This window comes from Drosophila erecta, unplaced genomic scaffold (assembly GCF_003286155.1).
Source record: "Drosophila erecta strain 14021-0224.00,06,07 unplaced genomic scaffold, DereRS2 tig00000055-arrow-pilon, whole genome shotgun sequence".
Taxonomy (NCBI): Eukaryota; Metazoa; Arthropoda; class Insecta; order Diptera; family Drosophilidae; genus Drosophila; species Drosophila erecta.
Genome location: NW_020825200.1, coordinates 86,460 through 99,830, shown reverse-complemented (window position 1 = coordinate 99,830; position 13,371 = coordinate 86,460). Strand labels below are relative to the sequence as shown.

Below are 13,371 nucleotides of genomic sequence, written 5' to 3'. Positions count from 1 at the left end.
AAAACTACAAAAAAATTAAAAAAAAATAAATTTCTAAATTTGAATGCAGTTTTTTAGAGAATTACGCCAGAAACATTTAGAGGTATTCCACTTCAAAATCCGATTCAGATAAGTTGAGTTATGGAGTTTAGAACTTCAGCCTTGGGGCATTTCTTAATAATCTTGAATTTCTACAACATCATACATCAGAAAAACTACAAAAAAATTAAAAAAAAATAAATTTCTAAATTTGAATGCAGTTTTTTAGAGAATTGCGCCAGAAACATTTAGAGGTATTCCACTTCAAAATCCGATTCAGATAAGTTGAGTTATGGAGTTTAGAACTTCAGCCTTGGGGCATTTCTTAATAATCTTGAATTTCTACAACATCATACATCAGAAAAACTACAAAAAAATTAAAAAAAAAATAAATTTCTAAATTTGAATGCAGTTTTTTAGAGAATTGCGCCAGAAACATTTAGAGGTATTCCACTTCAAAATCCGATTCAGATAACTTGAGCTATGGACTTTTGAGCTTCAGTCTTGGGTAATTTTTGAGTTTCTACAACATCATATCAGAAAAAATTACAAAAAATTAAATAAAAAAAAAATTTTAAATTTGAATGCAACTTTTTAGAGAATTGCTTCAGAATCATTTACAGGTATGCCACTTAAAAATCCGATTCAGATAAGTTGAGTTATGGAGTTTAGAACTTCAGCCTTGGGTCATTTTTGAGTTTCTACAACATCATATCAGAAAAAATTACAAAAAAATTAAAAAAAAAAAAAATTTTAAATTTGAATGCAACTTTTTAGAGAATTGCTTCAGAATCATTTACAGGTATGCCACTTCAAAATCCAATTCAGATAAGTTGAGTTATGGAGTTTAGAACTTCAGCCTTGGGTCATTTTTGAGTTTCTACAACATCATATCAGAAAAAATTACAAAAAAATTAAAAAAAAAAAAAAATTTAAATTTGAATGCAACTTTTTAGAGAATTGCTTCAGAATTATTTAGAGGTATGCCACTTCAAAATCCGATTCAGATAAGTTGAGTTATGGAGTTTAGAACTTCGGCCTTGGCGCATTTCTTAATAATCTTGAATTTCTACAACATCATACATCAGAAAAACTACAAAAAAATTAAAAAAAAATAAATTTCTAAATTTGAATGCAGTTTTTTAGAGAATTGCGCCAGAAACATTTAGAGGTATTCCACTTCAAAATCCGATTCAGATAAGTTGAGTTATGGAGTTTAGAACTTCAGCCTTGGGGCATTTCTTAATAATCTTGAATTTCTACAACATCATACATCAGAAAAACTACAAAAAAATTAAAAAAAAATAAATTTCTAAATTTGAATGCAGTTTTTTAGAGAATTGCGCCAGAAACATTTAGAGGTATTCCACTTCAAAATCCGATTCAGATAAGTTGAGCTATGGACTTTTGAGCTTCAGTCTTGGGTAATTTTTGAGTTTCTACAACATCATATCAGAAAAAATTACAAAAAATTAAATAAAAAAAAAAATTTTAAATTTGAATGCAACTTTTTAGAGAATTGCTTCAGAATCATTTACAGGTATGCCACTTCAAAATCCGATTCAGATAAGTTGAGTTATGGAGTTTAGAACTTCAGCCTTGGGTCATTTTTGAGTTTCTACAACATCATATCAAAAAAAATTACAAAAAAATTAAAAAAAAAAAAAATTTTAAATTTGAATGCAACTTTTTAGAGAATTGCTTCAGAATCATTTTGAGGTATTCCACTTCAAAATCCGATTCAGATAAGTTGAGTTATGGAGTTTAGAACTTCAGCCTTGGGGCATTTCTTAATAATCTTGAATTTCTACAACATCATACATCAGAAAAACTACAAAAAAATTAAAAAAAAATAAATTTCTAAATTTGAATGCAGTTTTTTAGAGAATTACGCCAGAAACATTTAGAGGTATTCCACTTCAAAATCCGATTCAGATAAGTTGAGTTATGGAGTTTAGAACTTCAGCCTTGGGGCATTTCTTAATAATCTTGAATTTCTACAACATCATACATCAGAAAAACTACAAAAAATTAAAAAAAAAAAAATTTCTAAATTTGAATGCAGTTTTTTAGAGAATTGCGCCAGAAACATTTAGAGGTATTCCACTTCAAAATCCGATTCAGATAAGTTGAGTTATGGAGTTTAGAACTTCAGCCTTGGGGCATTTCTTAATAATCTTGAATTTCTACAACATCATACATCAGAAAAACTACAAAAAAATTAAAAAAAATAAATTTCTAAATTTGAATGCAGTTTTTTAGAGAATTGCGCCAGAAACATTTAGAGGTATTCCACTTCAAAATCCGATTCAGATAAGTTGAGTTATGGAGTTTAGAACTTCAGCCTTGGGGCATTTCTTAATAATCTTAAATTTCTACAACATCATACATCAGAAAAACTACAAAAAAATTAAAAAAAAATAAATTTCTAAATTTGAATGCAGTTTTTTAGAGAATTGCGCCAGAAACATTTAGAGGTATTCCACTTCAAAATCCGATTCAGATAAGTTGAGTTATGGAGTTTAGAACTTCAGCCTTGGGGCATTTCTTAATAATCTTGAATTTCTACAACATCATACATCAGAAAAACTACAAAAAAATTAAAAAAAAATAAATTTCTAAATTTGAATGCAGTTTTTTAGAGAATTGCGCCAGAAACATTTAGAGGTATTCCACTTCAAAATCCGATTCAGATAAGTTGAGTTATGGAGTTTAGAACTTCAGCCTTGGGGCATTTCTTAATAATCTTGAATTTCTACAACATCATACATCAGAAAAACTACAAAAAATTTAAAAAATAAAAAATTTCTAAATTTGAATGCAGTTTTTTAGAGAATTGCGCCAGAAACATTTAGAGGTATTCCACTTCAAAATCCGATTCAGATAAGTTGAGTTATGGAGTTTAGAACTTCAGCCTTGGGGCATTTCTTAATAATCTTGAATTTCTACAACATCATACATCAGAAAAACTACAAAAAAATTAAAAAAAAAAAAATTTCTAAATTTGAATGCAGTTTTTTAGAGAATTGCGCCAGAAACATTTAGAGGTATTCCACTTCAAAATCCGATTCAGATAAGTTGAGTTATGGAGTTTAGAACTTCAGCCTTGGGGCATTTCTTAATAATCTTGAATTTTTACAACATCATACATCAGAAAAACTACAAAAAAATTAAAAAAAAATAAATTTCTAAATTTGAATGCAGTTTTTTAGAGAATTGCGCCAGAAACATTTAGAGGTATTCCACTTCAAAATCCGATTCAGATAAGTTGAGTTATGGAGTTTAGAACTTCAGCCTTGGGGCATTTCTTAATAATCTTGAATTTCTACAACATCATACATCAGAAAAACTACAAAAAAATTAAAAAAAAATAAATTTCTAAATTTGAATGCAGTTTTTTAGAGAATTGCGCCAGAAACATTTAGAGGTATTCCACTTCAAAATCCGATTCAGATAAGTTGAGTTATGGAGTTTAGAACTTCAGCCTTGGGGCATTTCTTAATAATCTTGAATTTCTACAACATCATACATCAGAAAAACTACAAAAAAATTAAAAAAAAATAAATTTCTAAATTTGAATGCAGTTTTTTAGAGAATTGCGCCAGAAACATTTAGAGGTATTCCACTTCAAAATCCGATTCAGATAAGTTGAGCTATGGACTTTTGAGCTTCAGTCTTGGGTAATTTTTGAGTTTCTACAACATCATATCAGAAAAAATTACAAAAAATTAAATAAAAAAAAAAATTTTAAATTTGAATGCAACTTTTTAGAGAATTGCTTCAGAATCATTTACAGGTATGCCACTTCAAAATCCAATTCAGATAAGTTGAGTTATGGAGTTTAGAACTTCAGCCTTGGGTCATTTTTGAGTTTCTACAACATCATATCAGAAAAAATTACAAAAAAATTAAAAAAAAAAAAAAAATTTAAATTTGAATGCAACTTTTTAGAGAATTGCTTCAGAATTATTTAGAGGTATGCCACTTCAAAATCCGATTCAGATAAGTTGAGTTATGGAGTTTAGAACTTCGGCCTTGGCGCATTTCTTAATAATCTTGAATTTCTACAACATCATACATCAGAAAAACTACAAAAAAATTAAAAAAAAATAAATTTCTAAATTTGAATGCAGTTTTTTAGAGAATTGCGCCAGAAACATTTAGAGGTATTCCACTTCAAAATCCGATTCAAATAAGTTGAGTTATGGAGTTTAGAACTTCAGCCTTGGGGCATTTCTTAATAATCTTGAATTTCTACAACATCATACATCAGAAAAACTACAAAAAAATTAAAAAAAAATAAATTTCTAAATTTGAATGCAGTTTTTTAGAGAATTGCGCCAGAAACATTTAGAGGTATTCCACTTCAAAATCCGATTCAGATAAGTTGAGCTATGGACTTTTGAGCTTCAGTCTTGGGTAATTTTTGAGTTTCTACAACATCATATCAGAAAAAATTACAAAAAATTAAATAAAAAAAAAAATTTTAAATTTGAATGCAGTTTTTTAGAGAATTGCGCCAGAAACATTTAGAGGTATTCCACTTCAAAATCCGATTCAGATAAGTTGAGTTATGGAGTTTAGAACTTCAGCCTTGGGGCATTTCTTAATAATCTTGAATTTCTACAACATCATACATCAGAAAAACTACAAAAAAATTAAAAAAAAATAAATTTCTAAATTTGAATGCAGTTTTTTAGAGAATTACGCCAGAAACATTTAGAGGTATTCCACTTCAAAATCCGATTCAGATAAGTTGAGTTATGGAGTTTAGAACTTCAGCCTTGGGGCATTTCTTAATAATCTTGAATTTCTACAACATCATACATCAGAAAAACTACAAAAAAATTAAAAAAAAATAAATTTCTAAATTTGAATGCAGTTTTTTAGAGAATTGCGCCAGAAACATTTAGAGGTATTCCACTTCAAAATCCGATTCAGATAAGTTGAGTTATGGAGTTTAGAACTTCAGCCTTGGGGCATTTCTTAATAATCTTGAATTTCTACAACATCATACATCAGAAAAACTACAAAAAAATTAAAAAAAAATAAATTTCTAAATTTGAATGCAGTTTTTTAGAGAATTGCGCCAGAAACATTTAGAGGTATTCCACTTCAAAATCCGATTCAGATAAGTTGAGTTATGGAGTTTAGAACTTCAGCCTTGGGGCATTTCTTAATAATCTTGAATTTCTACAACATCATACATCAGAAAAACTACAAAAAAATTTAAAAAAAATAAATTTCTAAATTTGAATGCAGTTTTTTAGAGAATTGCGCCAGAAACATTTAGAGGTATTCCACTTCAAAATCCGATTCAGATAAGTTGAGCTATGGACTTTTGAGCTTCAGTCTTGGGTAATTTTTGAGTTTCTACAACATCATATCAGAAAAAATTACAAAAAATTAAATAAAAAAAAAAATTTTTAATTTGAATGCAACTTTTTAGAGAATTGCTTCAGAATCATTTACAGGTATGCCACTTCAAAATCCGATTCAGATAAGTTGAGTTATGGAGTTTAGAACTTCAGCCTTGGGTCATTTTTGAGTTTCTACAACATCATATCAAAAAAAATTACAAAAAAATTAAAAAAAAAAAAAATTTTAAATTTGAATGCAACTTTTTAGAGAATTGCTTCAGAATCATTTTGAGGTATTCCACTTCAAAATCCGATTCAGATAAGTTGAGTTATGGAGTTTAGAACTTCAGCCTTGGGGCATTTCTTAATAATCTTGAATTTCTACAACATCATACATCAGAAAAACTACAAAAAAATTAAAAAAAAATAAATTTCTAAATTTGAATGCAGAATTACGCCAGAAACATTTAGAGGTATTCCACTTCAAAATCCGATTCAGATAAGTTGAGTTATGGAGTTTAGAACTTCAGCCTTGGGGCATTTCTTAATAATCTTGAATTTCTACAACATCATACATCAGAAAAACTACAAAAAAATTAAAAAAAAATAAATTTCTAAATTTGAATGCAGTTTTTTAGAGAATTACGCCAGAAACATTTAGAGGTATTCCACTTCAAAATCCGATTCAGATAAGTTGAGTTATGGAGTTTAGAACTTCAGCCTTGGGGCATTTCTTAATAATCTTGAATTTCTACAACATCATACATCAGAAAAACTACAAAAAATTAAAAAAAAAAAAAATTTCTAAATTTGAATGCAGTTTTTTAGAGAATTGCGCCAAAAACATTTAGAGGTATTCCACTTCAAAATCCGATTCAGATAAGTTGAGTTATGGAGTTTAGAACTTCAGCCTTGGGGCATTTCTTAATAATCTTGAATTTCTACAACATCATACATCAGAAAAACTACAAAAAAATTAAAAAAAAATAAATTTCTAAATTTGAATGCAGTTTTTTAGAGAATTGCGCCAGAAACATTTAGAGGTATTCCACTTCAAAATCCGATTCAGATAAGTTGAGTTATGGAGTTTAGAACTTCAGCCTTGGGGCATTTCTTAATAATCTTGAATTTCTACAACATCATACATCAGAAAAACTACAAAAAAATTAAAAAAAAATAAATTTCTAAATTTGAATGCAGTTTTTTAGAGAATTACGCCAGAAACATTTAGAGGTATTCCACTTCAAAATCCGATTCAGATAAGTTGAGTTATGGAGTTTAGAACTTCAGCCTTGGGGCATTTCTTAATAATCTTGAATTTCTACAACATCATACATCAGAAAAACTACAAAAAAATTAAAAAAAAATAAATTTCTAAATTTGAATGCAGTTTTTTAGAGAATTGCGCCAGAAACATTTAGAGGTATTCCACTTCAAAATCCGATTCAGATAAGTTGAGTTATGGAGTTTAGAACTTCAGCCTTGGGGCATTTCTTAATAATCTTGAATTTCTACAACATCATACATCAGAAAAACTACAAAAAAATTAAAAAAAAATAAATTTCTAAATTTGAATGCAGTTTTTTAGAGAATTACGCCAGAAACATTTAGAGGTATTCCACTTCAAAATCCGATTCAGATAAGTTGAGTTATGGAGTTTAGAACTTCAGCCTTGGGGCATTTCTTAATAATCTTGAATTTCTACAACATCATACATCAGAAAAACTACAAAAAAATTTAAAAAAAATAAATTTCTAAATTTGAATGCAGTTTTTTAGAGAATTACGCCAGAAACATTTAGAGGTATTCCACTTCAAAATCCGATTCAGATAAGTTGAGTTATGGAGTTTAGAACTTCAGCCTTGGGGCATTTCTTAATAATCTTGAATTTCTACAACATCATACATCAGAAAAACTACAAAAAAATTAAAAAAAAATAAATTTCTAAATTTGAATGCAGTTTTTTAGAGAATTGCGCCAGAAACATTTAGAGGTATTCCACTTCAAAATCCGATTCAGATAAGTTGAGTTATGGAGTTTAGAACTTCAGCCTTGGGGCATTTCTTAATAATCTTGAATTTCTACAACATCATACATCAGAAAAACTACAAAAAAATTAAAAAAAAATAAATTTCTAAATTTGAATGCAGTTTTTTAGAGAATTACGTTAGAAACATTTAGAGGTATTCCACTTCAAAATCCGATTCAGATAAGTTGAGTTATGGAGTTTAGAACTTCAGCCTTGGCGCATTTCTTAATAATCTTGAATTTCTACAACATCATACATCAGAAAAACTACAAAAAAATTAAAAAAAAATAAATTTCTAAATTTGAATGCAGTTTTTTAGAGAATTGCGCCAGAAACATTTAGAGGTATTCCACTTCAAAATCCGATTCAGATAAGTTGAGTTATGGAGTTTAGAACTTCGGCCTTGGCGCATTTCTTAATAATCTTGAATTTCTACAACATCATACATCAGAAAAACTACAAAAAAATTAAAAAAAAATAAATTTCTAAATTTGAATGCAGTTTTTTAGAGAATTGCGCCAGAAACATTTAGAGGTATTCCACTTCAAAATCCGATTCAGATAAGTTGAGCTATGGACTTTTGAGCTTCAGTCTTGGGTAATTTTTGAGTTTCTACAACATCATATCAGAAAAAATTACAAAAAATTAAATAAAAAAAAAAATTTTAAATTTGAATGCAACTTTTTAGAGAATTGCTTCAGAATCATTTACAGGTATGCCACTTCAAAATCCGATTCAGATAAGTTGAGTTATGGAGTTTAGAACTTCAGCCTTGGGTCATTTTTGAGTTTCTACAACATCATATCAAAAAAAATTACAAAAAAATTAAAAAAAAAAAAAATTTTAAATTTGAATGCAACTTTTTAGAGAATTGCTTCAGAATCATTTTGAGGTATTCCACTTCAAAATCCGATTCAGATAAGTTGAGTTATGGAGTTTAGAACTTCAGCCTTGGGGCATTTCTTAATAATCTTGAATTTCTACAACATCATACATCAGAAAAACTACAAAAAAATTAAAAAAAAATAAATTTCTAAATTTGAATGCAGAATTACGCCAGAAACATTTAGAGGTATTCCACTTCAAAATCCGATTCAGATAAGTTGAGTTATGGAGTTTAGAACTTCAGCCTTGGGGCATTTCTTAATAATCTTGAATTTCTACAACATCATACATCAGAAAAACTACAAAAAATTAAAAAAAAAAAAAATTTCTAAATTTGAATGCAGCTTCTTAGAGAATTGCGCCAGAAACATTTAGAGGTATTCCACTTCAAAATCCGATTCAGATAAGTTGAGTTATGGAGTTTAGAACTTCAGCCTTGGGGCATTTCTTAATAATCTTGAATTTCTACAACATCATACATCAGAAAAACTACAAAAAAATTAAAAAAAAATAAATTTCTAAATTTGAATGCAGTTTTTTAGAGAATTGCGCCAGAAACATTTAGAGGTATTCCACTTCAAAATCCGATTCAGATAAGTTGAGTTATGGAGTTTAGAACTTCAGCCTTGGCGCATTTCTTAATAATCTTGAATTTCTACAACATCATACATCAGAAAAACTACAAAAAAATTAAAAAAAAATAAATTTCTAAATTTGAATGCAGTTTTTTAGAGAATTGCGCCAGAAACATTTAGAGGTATTCCACTTCAAAATCCGATTCAGATAAGTTGAGCTATGGACTTTTGAGCTTCAGTCTTGGGTAATTTTTGAGTTTCTACAACATCATATCAGAAAAAATTACAAAAAATTAAATAAAAAAAAAAATTTTAAATTTGAATGCAACTTTTTAGAGAATTGCTTCAGAATCATTTACAGGTATGCCACTTCAAAATCCGATTCAGATAAGTTGAGTTATGGAGTTTAGAACTTCAGCCTTGGGTCATTTTTGAGTTTCTACAACATCATATCAAAAAAAATTACAAAAAAATTAAAAAAAAAAAAATTTTAAATTTGAATGCAACTTTTTAGAGAATTGCTTCAGAATCATTTTGAGGTATTCCACTTCAAAATCCGATTCAGATAAGTTGAGTTATGGAGTTTAGAACTTCAGCCTTGGGGCATTTCTTAATAATCTTGAATTTCTACAACATCATACATCAGAAAAACTACAAAAAAATTAAAAAAAAATAAATTTCTAAATTTGAATGCAGTTTTTTAGAGAATTACGCCAGAAACATTTAGAGGTATTCCACTTCAAAATCCGATTCAGATAAGTTGAGTTATGGAGTTTAGAACTTCAGCCTTGGGGCATTTCTTAATAATCTTGAATTTCTACAACATCATACATCAGAAAAACTACAAAAAAATTAAAAAAAAATAAATTTCTAAATTTGAATGCAGTTTTTTAGAGAATTGCGCCAGAAACATTTAGAAGTATTCCACTTCAAAATCCGATTCAGATAAGTTGAGTTATGGAGTTTAGAACTTCGGCCTTGGCGCATTTCTTAATAATCTTGAATTTCTACAACATCATACATCAGAAAAACTACAAAAAAATTAAAAAAAAATAAATTTCTAAATTTGAATGCAGTTTTTTAGAGAATTGCGCCAGAAACATTTAGAGGTATTCCACTTCAAAATCCGATTCAGATAAGTTGAGCTATGGACTTTTGAGCTTCAGTCTTGGGTAATTTTTGAGTTTCTACAACATCATATCAGAAAAAATTACAAAAAATTAAATAAAAAAAAAAATTTTAAATTTGAATGCAACTTTTTAGAGAATTGCTTCAGAATTATTTACAGGTATGCCACTTCAAAATCCAATTCAGATAAGTTGAGTTATGGAGTTTAGAACTTCAGCCTTGGGTCATTTTTGAGTTTCTACAACATCATATCAGAAAAAATTACAAAAAAATTAAAAAAAAAAAAAAATTTAAATTTGAATGCAACTTTTTAGAGAATTGCTTCAGAATTATTTAGAGGTATGCCACTTCAAAATCCGATCATTCCGATCATCCGATCATCATTACATCAGAAAAATTACAAAAAAAATGTAGAAAAAAAAAATTCTATATTTTAATGCAGATTTTTAGAGAATTGCTCCAGAAACATGTAGAGGTATCCCACTTCAAATTCCGATTAAGATAAGTTGAGTTATGGACTTTAGAATTTCGGCCTTGGGACATTTTTTTTTGAAATTTCTAAACATCATAAATCAGAAAAATTACAAAAAAAAATTTAAAAAAAAAAGAATTTTTTTAAGTGAGAGTTTTGTGCGGTTTGTGGGCGTGGCAATTTTTTTGGAAATTTGGAAATAAACTTGCGCTGCGTTTTTGTTTCTGTAAGCTGGTTGCTTAATCTCAACAGCTCTTCTAGTTTGTGTAGTTTCTGAGATCGAGGCGTTCATATGGAAAGGCAGACGGACGGACAGACGGACATGGCCAGTTCGACTGGGCTTTTGATCCTGATCAAGAATATGAATCTAGTATACCCTTTTACTCTACGAGAGTTAAAAGATTAAATTATTTCATGTTAGTAGCCTTGAAAGTCTACGTATAGTATGTTTCTTAAAATTTATGAAATAGTTTAATTGCCGTTAATTGCCGACATCATTTGTTCAAGTTATTTGATCATTTTGGCACGTCAAACAGAACCAAATTAAAAGTCAATCCCTTCAGAGCAAAAACGTAAGGTGAGTCTCCACTCCTATTCATGCAAAAATAACTACGACTTACTCCCAACTAAGGCGTGGTCAACGGTTCCGGTAATAGCAGCTTGACGGCTGTTCTAGTCGCCAACATTTACGCTGCGCTTGATCTGTACAATAAGATTGCTTAAGGCGCAACGCCCCTTCTCTTCAGTTCCTACCCCAAACGATGGAGAATGGGAAGGTCAAGATATTACCAGCAAGCTACCTTTGTTTGCAGTAAAACAGAGTTCTAGTGCCGTTTTTAAGACGAAAAAATAAAATAAGAAGAGGTTAGTTTTATAAATAAGTTTAAAGGTATGTTCCCGGAATTCTGGATTTCGTTTTCCGAATTTCTGAAAGGTTTAACTCTTATTGATATTTGTTCAATGACAAACTGATATTAAAGTAAAGCTAAAATAAGTTTGGCTTTTAGCTTAAAAAATCTTTGATAAAAGTAAATCCAACTATTTTGATTTGCAGGTGTGACTTCATACTTGTCCATTTTCATTACAATTGAAACATACATAATTAATTTTTATATCATTAGAAAGGCAAACTGTATGCTTTGTCCAAAATTGGACTCATTTAACACAAAATACTTTCAAAATGCTTACCTCAAGACAAAAAAAAAGATTGTGCGCGAAGGAATTTCATGACAATCGAACGTATTTTGATTATCATTGAGTTAGAGGCTGGAATAAATTGGACTACAAGTAGCCAAAGTGGAATTGTATTAACAAGGGCAAGTCGATTAATGTAGTCTGGCACCTCCCAATCCCCTAAGACAAGAATTGCCATACACAAAAAGTCACCAAGAGATCTGCGCTTGAAAATAATACTAATGATGATCAGGTGTCCGCAGTGTTTACAATTTTCTAGGCTGTTTACAATTATAAATATTTTTGATTTGTCACTCACTTCATTAGTAAAATTTAATGCGCTACATTTCGTAAAAATATATGATTTAATTATGTTTTTAACGGCAATGACTTTTTCAATTAACGGAACCATTGTATTTTTCTCTTCCATTTATTAATCAAGTGTTAAGCACAATGCTCAAATATTTCAAGTATACCGAAAAATGAAGGCTCTGACCGATTCGAATTGCATGTGTAAGCAAAGATACGTGTTTACTTGTGGGCTAACCACTTTATCGAAAACACAATAGGCAAGTTTTGAGGGCCAACAATTTGGCAGTCATTTTCAACGGAGCTTTTTTCTAACTTAATCAACTTGCAGTATGTCAATGCGTGCTAACCATTGACCATGTTTGGGCATGTTTCATATACATAAGCGATCAAATACTTTATAAAGGAAACGGGATTTTTACGCTTTAATTAGTTCGTCCAATCACCTGTTCCAAAATATTACAAAACACGAAAGCATCTTCAATAAATGTAGAAATAAACAGCTTTCTGTAAGCCCATTGCATACGCCCGGTTACGGTTACTGAGTCTTAGCCCATTCCATTCTATCAGTTATCTCCGAGGAAAAGAATTTGGTTTTCTCTAGCAATACGAATTTATGAATTAGATCATAAGGGCCTTAAATACCTCTTAGCGGCTCAACTATAAAAATGATATAACTTCCTAAACAAAGCAAAAAATAATTCAATGACACCATACGCTGGGCTCTCCACTCACATAAAAAATCGTGTGAAACACAATACAGCAAAAAATTAATTAATAAATAAAAAATTAGATTAATTCACATGCTTTGCTCAAGCCATCAGGTTGTATCGCCGTTCACCAGAACCCCTTTACTTCAGCTGCTGTTTTACAGCTTTTGCTTGGCTTTGGTTGGCTGCTTTGGCCTAGTTCTTGGTCGTTGCCGTGTTTCCAACTCGGTTTTACTTTCAATTCTATAGCTCGAAATTACCCACGTTGGACAATAGCTTGAGTAAAGCAATGTGTGGGGCATAGAAATTGAATTTATCAAGGGCAATTTAGCTGAGTGGTGTTAGTGATTGAGAACTCTTCCTTCGATCCCATGCTTGACATTTTTTTAAGTCCAAGCCCATGTTGAAGTTGTAAGCATTCCTTAATTTAAGCAGCGTAATCCACCATACGATCGATCAAAAAACCAGCTGCTTAAGACAAAATGTAACGAAAAAGGTAACAATATTTCACAATCGCCTCGGTGAATAGTTTCCCAGCCAGGCCTTCGTTGGCCAGAGAGTGGATATTGTTATAGTTTTAGAAACAATCAACAAAGCCCGCTTGTAGATGTGGCTTGAAAATGATCGGGAGCTGTGGATGAAATTCTCAGCAAAATGATGGAATTCAGTAAGAATATAGGTTTGGTCTACATTTTCCTGATAACTGGTATAA

General features: G+C 29.9%; 1 protein-coding gene across 2 annotated transcripts in view; it reads right to left on the bottom strand.

Annotated features, from left to right (window-relative positions):
• Positions 1–13,371, bottom strand: part of LOC6542419 — a 58,330-nt gene that overhangs the window by 10,596 nt on the left and 34,363 nt on the right. The gene's annotated exons all lie outside the window — the stretch shown is intronic.